The 17,588-nt window shown below is 39.2% G+C and overlaps 2 protein-coding genes across 2 annotated transcripts in view; both read right to left on the bottom strand.

Annotated features, from left to right (window-relative positions):
• LOC145437891 (uncharacterized) overlaps positions 1–17,588 on the bottom strand; it is a 194,357-nt gene that overhangs the window by 25,390 nt on the left and 151,379 nt on the right. The gene's annotated exons all lie outside the window — the stretch shown is intronic.
• The window catches only part of LOC145437976 (uncharacterized), a 574,293-nt gene that overhangs the window by 534,241 nt on the left and 22,464 nt on the right, over positions 1–17,588 (bottom strand). The window lies entirely within an intron of this gene.

Below are 17,588 nucleotides of genomic sequence, written 5' to 3'. Positions count from 1 at the left end.
TTTGAATATACTATGAGCGTGAATGAAAAATGGCAAATAATCCAGGGTTTTATAGTTTTTACTGTAAGTGAGGACTATGTTGTCGTTACCGCCTCAGGGGATCCTACCATAATGGTACTTTTTCTAACGCAATCGCAAATCATCCAGGTTGGTTTAGCAGACAGTGGTACAGTGGTTCGTAACCAGTGTTTCACTGGATGATATATTAGACTATTAGAGGTTCAAAATCATTGTATATATTGTTTAAACTACGCTCAATGACATGGCATAGCCATTGCATAGCAAGGTTTCAGGATCTCCGTATGCATCAAACAGAAATGTCAGAAACCGACGTATAAATGCATCATGATTTATTACACTTCAATTGACTGTAATTGGATAATATTTTCTATCCCGGTTCAGGACAACCGATATTTCCAGTTCCGTATTATCATGATATTTTATAACATATAATAAATTTAGGTTTTCTCTGTGACTTCAAATTAATTCCAATTGTTTAAGATGGCTGTCCGTATTTCTACTACTGCGTCAAATTCGATGTGGAATATTTATAGTAAGGATATCAGATACCAATCGACATCATAAATTGATGCCGCGACATGAACATGGCGCATTAACATAATTATTTGGAATGTTTGTTCGCCATCTCATTTTACGAACAAATTGTTAAAAACCGAATTATTCAAATATATTGAGCATACAATTCCAAAGCGTATTCCATCCAAACCAGCGATTTTCAATTTTTTTCGACACACCCCTTTGACTGTAGTGACAAATTTTTCACCTCCCTTTTCGTTATATAAAAAATATTAAAAATAGCGGCTAGAATTCTTGCAATCCCAACGCATTGTTATAAGGAAACAAGAAAGATCTTATGGCTGTTGAGATAGGGGAGATGTGGTACCGATGGATCACTGGGACCGAAAATACTTTGAGAATTCTCTATGACAATTCCATGATTACACTCCGTGAACTTGTCTACAATTGTATGCTGACAAAATCTTTCCTCACATACAAAAAAATTGGACGTGCGCGAGCTATGGGGTCTCTCACAGATGTTTTTTGTTTTGGGGGGTGTAAAGTAAATTTAGATAGACATATACATTTTTCTTTGTAACCTTCAACACGAACAAACCAGCAATCATTTTTATTGTGAAGTGTAGGGCTTGTATCAGACTATATATTGGCACCTATTATTTTTTTCAGTACTTTCCTTGAGTGGAATTTTTTTCGATTCATGTCTAAAATTCGTAGGGTGGGGACCGATGATACAATAGCCAAATCAAAGCAAAATAATCAAGCATACTAATCATGAAACAAATGAAACATGCCTACGTACAGAAGATCTTTATGTAATAATTGCATATGATGTTTTATCGCTATAATGAGGTATTTGGAAGTCACACTGTCGATTTTCGAGCAATATGTATGTACCCTAAAATTCATAACTCAGAGCCTAAATCGAAACGTGATTTTATGACAACATTTGAGTTGATATTTATTCTATGTTTTGACGGTTGCGATCAAACATTCTTCTTCGGCTTGCTGTAGCTTAGATTATAATACTGAGCAAGAAAAGTTGTCACATTTGAGCTTTGTAGGGTATATGTGTCATAGGTCCCAGGGTCGTGTGCCATTGGACCCACCGGGTGGGGACCGATGACACGTTCGAGCAACAAATTTTGAACGTCCATAAATATTTTTTGAAAAGACGGATATTCATGTATGTGTGCGCGATAGGTAGAGCTTGTATCAAAGTGCTGAGCCAGCAAAAGATCTGCTGTTTTCGGCTGAACATTTTGGGGCCAGCGATCATTTTCCAATTTTTGATCCATCGGTACCACATCTCCCCTACTTCTGAAACAAGTAATTCGACTATACACAGAGCAATACCCACGAGCTAGCGGTAAGTCGCACAGAGTGTGAAAAAATTCCACTTGAATATTTTGCTAAACATAACCATTTTCAATAGTAGCACCCGACACATAAATATTTTAGCGGTGTTGGTGGCTAATCCCCTCTATTGCCCTCTTTTGTTGTGAGTCCTAAAGTTTTAGCTATTATGATGCGAAACAGGCCAATGATTTTCCTAATTAAAAATTAAATAAAAATTAGGTTATCAAGCATTTTACAAATTTAGAGGCTTCGCGGACCCCCTGAAAAAGCTTCACCGACCCCCAGGGGTCCGCGGACCCCCGATTGAGAAACACTGTTTTTGACTATCACCAAAATCTGAGTTTTTGTGGCATCTCGCGACCCGAGCCTCACCCATGAAATGGAATTCATTTTTAATATTACAGTAGCATGCTACGATTTTACGGACATATATAACATACAGGACGCGCACACCACAAGTCTATCCAACACAGCTCTACAAAATATGTCTGACGCACGCGATTTCAAATTAGGGTGAATTAAATTCATCTGCGTGTCGCAGTTGTATTACTGTCTACTCAGATTGCAAGAACTGGACTATTTCGTGCCGACAACAGAACATATCCGTATCGATTGGTTTGGCCGTCCAGCGTCGTTTATTTTTAGCCAGTGTTTTGTCGACGCTTATGTTTTGGCACCGCACTTTATCAGCGGTTTGTTGGCCAAAACCTTACGTCGTCATGTGACCCGACGTAGAAGGGCTTGGCCTCAAAATGAATGAGTCTCATAGGCCTGAACTCGCTCGTTGCACATCCCTAGTCGCTACACTAGTTCATCTCAACGGTCTTCGACCATGTTCACCAGTCGGTCAAATCTTATCATGAATTCTCATGATGAAGCCATATTTTCTACGTGTCTCGCATATTGGCCACAGTACCGAACACCGTGACCTTAGATTTGTGAAAACTATCGCAGGATTTTTTGCAATAAATTCAACAAATATTACATACATATACAGTCACACAGATAGCTCCGGCACCGTGTCGACCCAAAATTATACCCTTTGCGGTCCATACTTTAATAACCCCTGATTGGGGAAAAATTTGCGTTACAACACCTTGCAAATGTGAGTCTGTAATGATGGTATTTACTATTATCCTCGTGCCTCGCACTAATCGAACAGGTATTGCGTAAGTATGATGATAGTTTAGCGAAAGAAAGCAGAAATTCAATTTGACGTAATTTTTCCAGCCTGTCGCAGGCTCAGACGGGCTGATATACTATATATCTGCAAATACACAAGCTTCCAAACCAGGCTTTTGGTCACGTAATAAATATAGTGCGGAAATAATAATTCACTACGGTTTGTGAGAGCTACGATTAGTGGTGAATCGTAAGTTAAACAAGTTTTTACAATTGCGTCGCAACAACAAAAGTTACACTGCCCTTGAATTTCCTATTAGGTTTATTTGAATTATTACAGGTCAGAAAAATTAACAAATATTATTCACGATTTTCATTCGCACTCATTCGGGAATTTTATTTGCACCATTCGCACCACCTTCGTCATTCGCACTCATCCGGGATTTTCATTCGGACCGTTCGCACCACCTTCGTCATTCGCACTGAAATTTTTTTCATTCGCACAGGTGCGAACCGTCACACAGGTTGAAAAGCACTGGAATAGACTTATCTGCTATATTTTGAATTCCTGTGCTTCGTGATAAATTCACAGAACAAGCCATTTTTATAAACTGCGCTACACTTTTGGAAAATTACAGCACAGCAATATTCTATTCAGGATATGTAATACTAATAAGTTATGCTGATAATATAATGAATTGCATCTTACTGCTGCAATATATTCCGGTGTATCCAGACGGACAACTACAAGTGAACGTTTCTGTTCCAAGTTCGCTTTCGCAAATTCCTCCATTTTGGCAAGGATTTCCATGTCCATCGCAGTAATCGTCTTCAAAGATTGCAGGATTATTCAAAAGCAGTAAATACAATACCTATGATTCGACCTGTTCCATTTGCGTGCGAGGGTACTCAAATATTTCAGTACATAGTTTACAACATGACGACCAATTTCAACCACACACTCATTAGGCAACTTGATTGAAATGTGTGATAAATGACTTCATAAATAATTAGTAAAACCGATATAGGTTAGCAAGCGGATCGCCTCCACCAATGTATGATTATTGACACCCCTGACGCGTGGCGTAGCACTGCTTTTCGATTTGTAAATCGCGCGATGCAAATATTTTTAATTTCTCTGATGACCATGAATGGCTGATGAGTTTGAGTATTTCTTATTGAACGAAAAGAAGTAACTTTCAGCCAAACATAAAATATTGTTTTAGTTCACGTAGTTGCCAGTTTTCCACGCATGCCGTGATTAGGTTTGTGCGAACGTGCTGGCAATTTTTCGAGTAATCCGCAGACGAAATTAAGAGGGGGTGTCACGGAATATTTTCAAATCGAAATTTAGGGTCGCGATTGCAAAAACGTTCGGTACTACTGGGTTAGGTAGTTCGATTAGCCCAATGAATCACGATAATTTGACGGCTTACACAAATCAGTTGTCATCATTCTTTCTTTGTTTTTCTTCGCGTATTTTGCCTGACCTCAATTCGGTGTTTCATCACTATAGTAGTAGGCTGATGGAAGTAATGCATTATAATATATCATATTGACGTATATTTTGGGATTTGCCGCAGTAGAGTTGGTAGCCGTTTACTATACAAGTAAGTATAAAATTTCTCAATATACAGTAATAGACTTCAGAAGTACCCGCGAACACAGGTATATGCCTAAATATGTCACGTTACTGAATCTGTTGCGCGGACATGATACATATCATCTGACTTGACAGCTGGTGGAAGATGTGAGATGTTGTTTTTACAGCGGGGGTATATTTGTTTGAAGACGTAGGCAATGAATTGAAATCGATTTGTGAGATAGCATCCCACCTTTCCTGAGATGAAAAATATACCTTTGATCGACATAGACTCACATGTACAGTTCTGTCCGTAATATCCTCGTGAACAATGACATGAGTAGTATGGGTAACCTGTAGACCAGCTGCAGGTTCCATTGTGCTGACATGGATCGCTGTTTTCAGCGCAGTAATTATCTGAAGAAAAACTCTCCAACATCAGTATGATGGTGCGATAAATAATCTAAGGGGTAAATGAGATCTCAATTATCCAGGTCTGAAATTTTCATTGGGTAAGCATTCGAATTTTCCTGTAAACATTCCAAATGTTCCATATTCATTGCGTCTTACCAATATCTCCAGGATTCCAATGTTAATAGTCACATTATGGAGCAGAAATTGGGTAGGAAGGTTTACGGTTATTGAAAAATTATAAAGCTACATATCCCTTATACCCACGTTACTTTCACGATTATTTAGCCAATATATACCACGCGTATTTTGATGATATCGCAATGCAAATACCTAGAGATGATGGAATTGCAGATCGACTAACGAAATATCTAATTGCTAAATTGTTTTTAGTATAACATACATTGCTCTAGTACAGTGGTTCCCAAACGGTGGGGAATTCCCCACTGTCGGGGAGTTCAATGGTTTCTGGTGGGGAATAGACCCATTTGTTCAATTTGTTCAACCTATGCGCAATTACCGTTACCAGTTTACCGCTCTGGAATGTATGTATCGAAAATTATATTGCGCGTTGTTCACAAAACCTCATTTTTAACTCTGGATGGCCAATGATGGCGTCACAAACGCATCCAGAACGACTAGTTTGACGAGAAATAATGCTTTCGCGAAATTTCGAGCGTTACTGGTATCGGTTTACAATACGTTTTATATTGCAGTTATAGGCGATTGTCTTGCGTACTGGCGTGGTTGTGTGTCTTGTGTAGTCAAACCAGCAAATAGCTGCTCTGTGATGACAAAAGTGCTGAGTAGTGGGGAACAGGACCGTAACTGCCGCACCCCATGCCCCCAATTGGGGGGACGGCGAACATAAATTTAAATATTATTTTAGAAATTTATGCCACTTTTTCAAAAAAAATTCGAGCTTAGTGCGTGATTTAATATTGCCGAATATCTGATTATTCGGTACCATTCCCCCACGAAAACACGTTGAATTTATAGAAATGGAGACCTCGGCGTCGGCCATTACTGCACCACGACAAACCAAGGCATATGAAGTTATAGGCCATGTAACATGCTGCAACTCCGACAAGTGTGCCAGAACGATCAGCAGCGAGAAGACCTTGGCCGAGAAGGAATGGCCTCGTGGTGACCAAAAACTTCGATATATACAATATACAGATTGTCCATAGGCAGCTAAATGGCTGGCGCCGAATGTTCCTGTCCTGGCGATCTGAAGCTCACAGGGCAAATCCAATCCCGCAGGAAAAATTATTTGCCAGTAAAGCAATACCAATTTGAAATCGTGTGTGCCTTTTAGTTTAGGCGATTTCCATATCTTTTGACATAGCAGATATAGAAGGTCACAGACTAGCATAATGTAACGAAGTCAATATACCAACGGGTCCGCCCGAAAAAGAAGATTCGTATTTAGAGGTTCTACCTTTTCCAACATACCTCACTCATCTCTGCCGGTAAATCTGATTAAGTGAGCAGAGAGGGGATAAAAAATTGACAACACAATATATGCAATACCCGATCATATTGACCGATTCAACCACGAATTATATAAATTTTTCGCGATTCGCGCGTTTAGTCGAAGTAAGGCGACGCACTAAACAGTAGACCCAATGTAGCTGATAAGTAGCGGGGGAAAAGCGTACAGGCTCAGCGCGGCTGAGGGGGCTCTGGGGTTATAACCATGTGGGGGCCCAAGACCAACGTTTTTTTGGTGGGGTTGATGAAGTGCTGTAACGGTCCTGGTGTGGAATGAAGGCTCGGAATAAATCTGAAGTGGGGAATGCAGACAAAAAGGTTGGGAACCACTGCTCTAGTACATATAATATACCTAGATTTTTTGGGGGTGCCTCTTTTCAAGATTTATCCGCACACTGCAAAGACAACAACAGATTCAAAAGTCAATCAAATACAGCAGAGTGAGACTTAACTAAGGAAATCACGTATCATTAGATCTACATTGTAACACGTGCAACAATAAACCTTGAATGATGCGAAATTGTGATATGACGTCAGCCATAATTCGACAACGGTAAAACAATAGTATTGGATATTGTCTCCATCAATCATGGTTCATGTTATTACCTGTACAGTTTCGTCCGTAAAATCCTGGTGTACAACGGCACACGTAGTACGGGTCAATTGTAACTCCTTCGCAGGTCGCTCCGTTAAGGCACGGATTGTAGTATTCCGCGCAATGATCGCCTGACAGAACATTATTTCAATCTTGTCAGCATTCTTTGTCTACTACCAATAATTCCCAATCAAAGCCTCCAACACATTGCAAGAAAAATATACTGATTGGTCCAAGCATTTCATAGCTTTGATGAGCAATTATACTAACTGCGGATTGCAGGCGTGGGCTTGTGGTGACCAAACATTGTTCTTTGGCATGCTGTGGTTTAAGTTATAGTGCACCGCAAGAAAAGCTGGCACAATCAAATTTGTGAGCGTATGTTTGATCAGTTCCCAGGTAGTGTGCTTTTGGACCCACCGAGTGCCAAGCTAAGATATGTTTGCGCAGGAAATTTTAAACCGTCAGATTTTTTTTTGATAGGGCGGATAGTCATGTTTTATCAACGTCGTAATCAGAATCGGCATGATCTCTGTGATGTATATCCAGAAGAATTGTAGTATTTGACCGATTTTCAGCCAATGAAATGGGGTCCAGATTTGCTATGCGATGTTAGGATATCTTTATATGACGTTGCGATAGTTGTGCGGCAAATGTTCATAATTATACTGAGGACGTGTTATTAATATTATGCCGAATGACGCCGATGGCCTAAGAACTAATAGCCTACGCTCCCTGATTCCCTATTACGACAATCCCAATGCTGAAGAACTATAAAGTTGAATTATTCTAGACATGCGATTCTGCTCAAATTAGTCGATTCACGAGTGGTAACATTTCGACAGCAATCGCATCTTTAATTAGTAAATCTCACCTGAACGAGGGTGAATATTTTGCCAATTCAGAAAAGTAAACTTAATGACGTATGCACCAATCATGCATTCCCGAAAGTACCCTAATCAAACTTGATCGCCATAACCTCTAACGCAGGGCCGGCCAACCCGTGGCCCGCGGGCCACATGTGGCCCGCGAGGTAATTTTCGAAATTACTAATATTCACAAAAATGGATTGCACAGATTATGAACTTGCAAGGCCAATCAAAAATTTAATTAGTCTGGCCGCAATACTTGAGATGTGAAGACATGAGATACTTGATATGTGAAGCATTGGCAGATCCAAGAGCCAGTCACATATTGGTAGATCTTCGTACACTACAACAAAGCAGAATTATTTGCGATCGATTTTTCAAAAGTAAAACTTTTCTACACGCTTCGCATATCATGTTGTCACTGGATTTCTTGCTTTTAATGTTGTTGCCCCTTTGTGAAAATGAAAGGAATCCTAATATATCAGATTGAGTCTACCTATATTCGCGATTACGAGACAAAGTGTCGTTTGCGTTCGCAGAAAGACCGTCGAATATGAAACCTAGGCACAAAATCATTGACGCATGTTGGTCGAAGCTTTCCATATCGATATGTCCAGGCGCCGAATAGCCCAGTCAGTCAGTCAGTCAGGTTTATTAATATTTTCATCGTTTCAAAACATCACAAGACTGCGATACAATGAAAAGATAGGAGGGTGTCGAAACAACTTGGAGTAGCCATTAAGATCAGACACCCACCTTAGTGCTCAGTCCTCGCAAACTGAGCCCAGCAATATACAGCAAGCCCGCAATATAGTCAAGTGACAATATTATTGACCTATAAACTTCAAAAAATTTTCGCGCTTAGCGCGGCTAGTGGCCCGCGCAATAGTTGGTCAATCGAATGTGGCCCTTTGGCTGAAAAGGTTGGCCACCCCTGCTCTAACGTATCTCTCGTCAATTTGAAATTGTTACAACGGTCCTATTGGCAACACGTTTTTAGATATGACAAAAAGTTAAACTCCTGTTATATTTACTCGCACAGTTCGGTCCGTAAAACCCTGGTTTACAGTTGCACTTGTAGTAAGAGTCAACTTGGATGTTCTGGCAGGCTCCTCCGTTCATGCAAGGATTGACATATGTCGTGCAGTAATCGTCTAAAAAGAGTACCTTTGAATCTCAATAATAATATCCCGTGTATTTCCGAAAGTATAACTCAATGAAACTTCATTGTCACTAATCGTGATTTTAGCCCTAATACGACACAAGTACTAGGATTCTGTTGACCTCATGTATCCTAGACATGACAAAACAGTCACTTGGTGAATATTTACCTGTACAGTTCCGTCCGTAAAATCCTGGTGTGCAATTGCACGCGTAGTATGGAGCGATTGAAATACCTTCGCAGGTCGCTCCGTTAAGGCACGGATTGTGGTATTCCGCGCAATAATCGCCTGACAGAAGATCATTTAAATATCGTTAGAATTCTCAGTCCACTTACTATATTTCCCAATCAAAGCCTACTGCACATCTCAAGTACAAAATATACTGATTGGTTCCTGCCTACAGTAAATGTGCACGATGACGATACCTAGCGACGACTGGGGCCACATAATGCCACGATGCTGAAGTACATATTGACGTTTTAAACGTCACCAAATGTATCATTCAGGGCAATCAAAGGATAAAATATCCCCATAAAATTAGCATCTTCCGTCTTATTGCCAACAATTTCGACGAGGACTTACAAGGGAATATAAACTTACGCCTTGACGGTCTATGCCTTAATGTTGAGCAGAGTGTAAAACGGGTCTCTGATTTGGCTGCCGATAGTACCCCTTTAGCAAGTTACACAGCAGTGGCCAACATCCCAATCATATTTTCATGATACAATAAATATATGAAATCACGATTGACCCCGTACGCCTGTTACATTTTTAACATCAAGCAAAGGAATCAATTTCATTGATTGGTTGAATAAGCATCATTCGCTGACTACCTACGGCTACATGTGTATTTCGCTCTTGATGTTGCCTGATTGCTGGTCAAGCTCCCAGTAGGGAGTCACTATTTATTCACAAACTCAAAGCTGGATATTTCGAGCAAACGTTTGTAACAAAGCAAGTAAAATGTTTGCGATTGGCAAGGTGCATGCTCGTTTGGAGTAGATTTTTATATGCTGCTAGCGCCATGCACGGAGTGGCCCGCATTGAAATGCAATAAATTTCAATGACCAAAGAAGTTATATTGAAGTGAAAATTGTAATATATGAAAAAATGTTCACAGTGCAGAACCTACCAATGTTCGTTTGTGAACGTGAATCTCTAAATTGACGAGGCTCACACACAGAACGCGAACGTGAACCTCACGTTCACACCATCCCTACAGGCAAATATTTCACCCTTGAGTGCGCCACCAACATCTGAGTACTAATGACATCTCGTGACCTAAGACTCGTCATTGAAATGAATGCATTCCTAATGCTAGTGTGCGATGATTTAGTGGCATGTTCGAAATGGAGAAGTTGAAGAGAACCAACTTTAGGCACTGCAGTTCCATGATACATAATTCATGAAAAAAGTTCATATGTTCGGCGAGGGTGATGTCACGTGACATTTATCCTTCATACTATTATTAATGCACGACTCTTTTATATTGTGCTTACTGCGTATATCAATTGTTACCTTTTTCCATTCATGTATTCGTTGTAGGGAAATAACTTGTAATATCAGGGACCCCTTCATCATTGTAATTGGCGATCGATTTTACAAAATAAGTACTTGGTGTTGTTGTTTGTGTTATACATGGTCTTTGTCGACAACTATGAATTTTTTAACCAGGCCAATTTTTTTTCATTTTTATCCGTAGATGCCGACTTGTAGCACGGCCCACTTCTAGGCTTTTGTAAGACACCGCCTACGCGGGCCTATCTAAGCCCAGATATACCGGTAGATCTGAAGTAAGTGGTGTCTTTTAAAATTGAAGGGTCGTAATTACTTTTACATCCTAATGGAAATATGTTTATGCGCAAGTACTTTTTAACGCGTGTCGCATATTGGCTGATCTCTAGCATACCTCACAACGTGGACTTGGATATTTATAATTCACCCATAAGAGATCGCGCGAAGCGTGAAGTAATTTGTCAGTTGCAAGAAATTATGAAAATATCAGATACATATTACACGATCGCTCTTGTGCGGTCGCGACCCTAATTTAGTGTCCTGACCTTTGCTTTAAAGACCATTGGTCCAGTGGACGAAAATCTATGGCTCTTTGGCAAATTTTTAATTTTGTACTCAATTTATCAATAGTGCAGCAACTTGTTATCAAATTTTATTGACTGCCAAAATAATTATTCTCGTGGCAACACAAACATGTCTTTGAGAGGTCAAGACATTGGGGTAACGCGGGTTAGGGGCTGATACCCCTGCTTCTCAAACTCCTCAGATTTAATTTGCTGTAGTGCGGGCATCAAACACCACTGGTGATTTCGATCTACCCACCATCGCGTGCCTCGAAATCTTGGATTGCACGATACCATGACCAAGCAAATTGATAGCCTGACATGGCGACTCTTCCAGGACAGCGCTGTTTTCAAATACACATTGTCTTCTTGATCTACGCCGATAAATAAACTTCCTGGGAACCGGCATTAGCCATTACAAATTAAAATTAAAAACAACGCGGTAGCTACCCAAGTTTTTTTATCGTTAGCGTAAGTAGCTTTATAGAACCACCGTAAAATGTATGTGTGTAGCGTTATGTAACGCCGAATTCTTTAGAAGTCGATCAATATTTAGATTTTGAGAACCAGCGCGACAGTTTCATTCGAATAATATCAGTGATGATAAATTCCAAGGTATTTGCGATTAGTTGCGCTATCACAGGTGTGGCTTGGCCCGTCTGTGCCTCATTTGTGCTCATTTGTGCCTCATCCAACTTTCGCGCTTTATTCTAGAACAATAAATATGAGAATTCCTTTATTTTAGTAATAGAAATGTTTAAAATCTTCTCAATCATAAACATCAAGAAATATATCAATGATCGATGAATTTTTCACAATTTTACCTCACTCGTCCCTGACGACATGTGAGGCACAGCCTCACTTTCCGGCCAGATAACCAAACTTCACTGACGTATCACACCGTGCAGTGGGTATGTACTGTTGTTGACTCCGCCAACGCATGTGGGCAGAAAAATATGGCGCACACTGCCAATCCCGTAAATTAGTACTACCAAATCGTCAGGAATTTTCAAATGTGACGTAACAGTTGATTGACATGTACGGAATTTGGGTGTTGCAATTCAAAATATTGGGTCAATAGGGCTCTTTGGTCGAAAAAGGTTCCCGGCCGTTGGTATAGCCAATACGTGACACGCGCAACATAGTCATTTTGCTAAGACAATACAAGACGTCTTGATGCCATAGTAAGATCTGCATGACATTTGCTTTTTTTGCGTCGGAGTTTAAAAGTGGCTAAGATTGATATCATGAAATCGCGATATGACGTCGATACCTGTGCAGCAAATAACCATAATGCCATAGCGTGTGTCCCGTGGTCAAATAAAAAGCTCTGCTGTTTTCAGGATAATAATTAATGGCCTGAGCCTTCCCGATTCCCTATTCAAGTCGTCGCAATATTGTGGAATGAATAGTTCAATTAATTTCTGATACACTTACGAGTATGCTAATTATGGTATAGAATGAAATATTGCACAGGAGAATATTGTTATTGCAAGGACAACATTTTTGTTATCGCATTTCAAATAAATAATTCTATTGGTAATTGCTGCTTTTAAAATGCATAAATATAAATTTAAATTGACGTTGGTCCGTGCGTTGGATGCCGCCGCTCGTGAGGGCGGAATATATATATATATAATATCGTGTATTTCCAAGATTCGTTTGCTCATAATTAATTGTCGCTATTCCGTTCATTTTATATTTTACTTTTACATGCCAGTGGTTCTGGAGTTGAACTATTTGGCATGGTCTCGATGACGTAAATACTACGGCCACATAATTTCTGTCTGTGAGCCTCATTTTTCAGAGCCAAGTGTCCACCTCAGCTGGAATTCTCAGTATAAGCAGTTGATGGATATCAACAAGGTATGGATGAGAGAACGGATTACGTTGCATCGATTAGGCATCAGGCAAGCAATCGTTCTTCGCACGTAAACACCGGAATACATAAACTCATCATGAAATATGGTTATTGCCGAAATAAGGCTGATTACAATCATTCAGACTATTACAGAACGATATGGTCCACTATTTCCGGCACACCGCATTCCGCACAGAGCACAGGTTCTCTTTAACCGAATCGACGCAAGTGATTGTTTAATCAGCAATGACCGCTATAAAATAGGATCAAGATCTAGCACGCTATTCGGTTTTGATGAGACCAAAAAGAAGCCGCTGCGCAATACTTTAGAAGCGTCCATTTTGTTATTTCCGTCACATTTGACAAGAATCCAGTTTCAGCCATCGCTCGTGAGAACGGGATGTATATTGTATTTTTGAGAGTAGCCTTCAATTACACTCAATTGTGACGCGTGTTTCAGCCATCGCTCGTGAGAACTGGATGCATCTTGTATCTTAGAGGGTAGCCTTCAATTACACTCAATTGTGACGCGTTCACGCGCAAATTTGACGTTAGTGCAACGGTCTTATTGGCGTCATGTCTCCCGGACATGACAAAATATTCACTAGTTCTATATTTACTAGCACATTTCCCTCCGTAAAATTCTTATTTACAATTGCATTTATAGCACGGCACAGTTTATTTCGCTTGGCAGGTTCCTCCGTTCTGGCAAGAACTGCCTAGATCCGCGCAGTAGATGTCTTAGGGGTACTAGCAAATCAAGAAGTTGCAAAAAAATATCTAAAAAATTTTGTGGTTTGAAATATTAATTAACATTGTATCTCTGCTGTCACCCCATAGCACCATATTGCACCCAAACAATACTAAAAACAGCACAATTTCAATTTTATTCTATATCTATATTATCTCCGGTTACAAATTTGTTACATTGTTATCAGTTGTCATTCAAGTATTCTGGTACTCATTCTTATCATTACATCGGTAACACTTCTTAATTGACTTTTTACTTTTTGACTGTTTTTCTAAATTATGAAATTTTGTTTTTAGTCCTAGGTCTACCATGTCGAGAGGTACAGAACGCCACAGTAAACTTACTGCAAATTTAAGAAAAAAATTGGGATTTTTTGGAATATTTAAATTTCAAAATGAAATTTCTCCGAGATGGGTATCACATAATCCTTGAAATTTTAGCAGAGCACAGCACTGTCCTAGTACTTCTCAAAGAAGGCGTTTGATTGGAAAAAGGGCTTCACATTTTAAAGATTTCTCATTCCCCGTGTCGGAGCATTTTCCCTCTTGAAATCCCAAAAAATCCACAATCTGCAGGGTAGAACAAATTTTTTTGTTTATAGCATAGCGACATCTAGCAACTGTGAAAATTTCATGGTGATGGGGTTAGCCATCCGAAATTTATGTTTTTGGGTTGCTAGTCCCCTTAAAATAATACATTTCAATCTAATTACGACATCCCATATCAATTACCAAAAGGCGTTACCAGAAAAAAGGAATGCCCCTTGATGAGCTTTTCAATCGGCTAGCCGTATGTCCAGAACCAAATCAGTAGCCAATTTTGCTAATTATGGGGGATGTTAGCAGCCTAAATTGAGAACTTTTGAAGTTATGGAAATTCCTCGCGTTTTTAATTCACAAATATTTTAATAATGAATCAAACATCCAGTGCCTGTAAAAATCTTTACATTCGGTCGTCAAAAAGTTATATAAAAAATTTCTGAAATTCGTAGCTGATTTGTCCTGTCGAAACCACCGAGTCAACACAACGTTTATAGTGCGGCATAATTTACTTATTTAGCACGGCCATTGCTCTGCATGTCTACTGTTGCGGTATACCAGGCGTTCTTAAGTATCGGTCGCTACCGCACCAAAGCGATCTTTGTTTGTCTCGTATAGGTCCGCCTATGTTTTCACGGATATGTGCGGCGTATGTGAAATGGTTACGGTAGAATTGTCTTTGGATTGCCATAACCACTCTGTTGTTACGTACGAGCGACACGGATTTGGTAGGAATGATTGGTTATCCCGCTGGGCAGCTTTTAACAGTGATAATGATATAGTAGAAGAAGGAGCTGACAGCAGTGCTGGGATGACTCGAGTCATGACTTGACTCGAGTCAGACTCGAGTCACCTTTTCCGTATGACTTGACTTGACTCGAGTCACTTTGCTAAAATGACTTGACTTGACTTGACTCGGCCCATCAGAAATGTGGATTGACTCGTGACTCGTAGCAAAAGTCACGAGTCAATTTCAAGTCATCAAGTAATCGGTGTCGATAAAAATCTCTGTATCTTCCATATGTTCGAATTGTTCGCGAAACGCTGGTGTAAGCCGTGAGAGCAACCGGTCATTCAATGATCGTGTGTTTTACTGAGCCTCTCTATTGTTCTCACATAAATAAATTGACCACAAACGAAGTGGTCGAAGGTTACAGCTTACGTTGTCGTAAACTAGTAGTAAAGTAATCCAATAGCAAAATATTAATTTCTGCTTTTTGTTCTTATACCTTAGCCAAAACCTTTATTGAAATTGAGTTCTAATATATTTTATATACTCCTCAAACATTGGCGCAGGCGCGTGTTGTATTATATCAATATGTAAATGGGTAATGTATTGCATCTTCTCAATTCGTTTCTCTATATCGGCTCGTAACTATAAAAAAAAATAGTCACGTAGTTTAACAGTTCTACGTTTATGTGCGCGATACTGCGCCTTCTTGCGTGTATATTTATCGGTTAAAAATCAATGACCACTCAATCTGTATTTCAGACAGCTAGCAAAATGCAATGACGTAATCAACTAATCATGCATCATCCTTCGAAAAGGCAACTTGACTTGAATTATGACTTGACTCGTGACTTGACTTGACTTGACTCGACTTGACTCGAGTCACCTCAAAAAATCGAGTGACTTGACTTGACTCGAGTCACCTTTGAAAATCGATTGTCTTGACTTGACTCGAGTCAAAATATGCAATGACCCGAAATGACTCGTTACTCGAAGGCAGTGACTTGCTCCCAACACTGGCTGACAGTGAATAGCATGTTCTGTAGATTGTGAAGCATGATTGCTGAATGAATATGGTCTTGACCTCGCAAGCACGCAGATGGCATATTCATCAGTCTGTACATAGACATATTTTCATGAATAGTTTGTTATCAAGCGTGATATGGATCCTTCAATGTTGCTCTAGTATCGTGTATGTATTCTTTTGATGTTTTAAGTGTGAGCGGCTGATTTTGTTGATTTGTATATCAATAGCTTGCATAAACAGAGTAGTTCCAAGATCGACTGCATGCTATGCTGTGAAAGTATATCGTTTTTTAGTTTACTTTGCCCCTGCTGATAAATACTGTTACTGTATTCAGTCCCTAGGATTAGTCTAATACCCCACGTATATGATTTGATGTATTCCGTTGTTTTTTAACAAAGTTGTTTTGGGTAAAAAGGGGAAATTAATACCGTATTATATCTTGTTTATTATCTTGGCGAATATAATTATCACATAGATTAATTCTCATATATTATAGTCCTGTAGAATTTGGTCTAAAAATGGGTCAACCTAGAAAAAAATCTTATAAACACGTATTATATACCGTTGGAAATATAATTTTACCAGCTTTTCAATGATAGGTTTTGTCACTTTTTTTTACCTTGGGGAAAAAGTTATGACCAAAAACGTGCCAAGGGGTAAAAATTGAAATTGGGGAAAAATTAACATAAAAATATGAACAAAAGGCTAGAAACTAATGAATTATCAACGGAAAAGCAGGATATAGATGCAAAAGGAGTCAATGAAAGCAAAAATATAATTTTATATCTGTTTCAGGAAGTAAGAGTGAGCAGGACAGGGGGAAGTGGGGGGGGGGGGCGCAAGTAGGGCTGTCGTTGTTCGTTATAACTTCATTATGTTATTATTTATTTACTATGGTCCGTCTCATTTACCTTGGTTGTTTTTTGAAATAGTGCTTAGTCAAAAAGAAATAGCAATTTGCGTTAAGTGTAGAAAAGGCTATCGGACTGGAGATTCAATGTGTCTCATTGGAGCTTATTTCTGCGAGAGTGATAGTACCACACACCCTTTAGACTAGAGTTGCATTTGAAACAAAAATCAATTAAAAACAAACATGTTTAAAAGAATGACCTAATTTAAAACATGTTTTTGTGTTTTTAAACCATGACGTCACGAATATTCAATTGTGGCGTCATGGATTGAAATTGACTATTGAAAATATAGGGTAAATATAACCTCTTTGACGAAATATCTGTACTACAACTGTTAAACCGACTATTTTGAGGGTTCCAACTTCCATCCATCCCATAACGATATACGTCGGCTAAATTGGGTGATAATTGTCCGTGTGCTCATACAACATGATTTTGGAGAGTATTTACACAATTATGGCATAATTTTAAACTTAAAAAAATACAATTTTTTTTTATATGGCTTTTGTTCAAAATATTTTTTAAATAAATTGTTTAACAACGGTGTTTCTTTTAAATG

Source organism: Botryllus schlosseri, chromosome 4 (genome assembly GCF_051294905.1).
Source record: "Botryllus schlosseri isolate E-star chromosome 4, Bs_hap1, whole genome shotgun sequence".
NCBI classification, from domain to species: Eukaryota; Metazoa; Chordata; class Ascidiacea; order Stolidobranchia; family Styelidae; genus Botryllus; species Botryllus schlosseri.
This window is presented reverse-complemented; position numbering and strand designations above follow the sequence as displayed.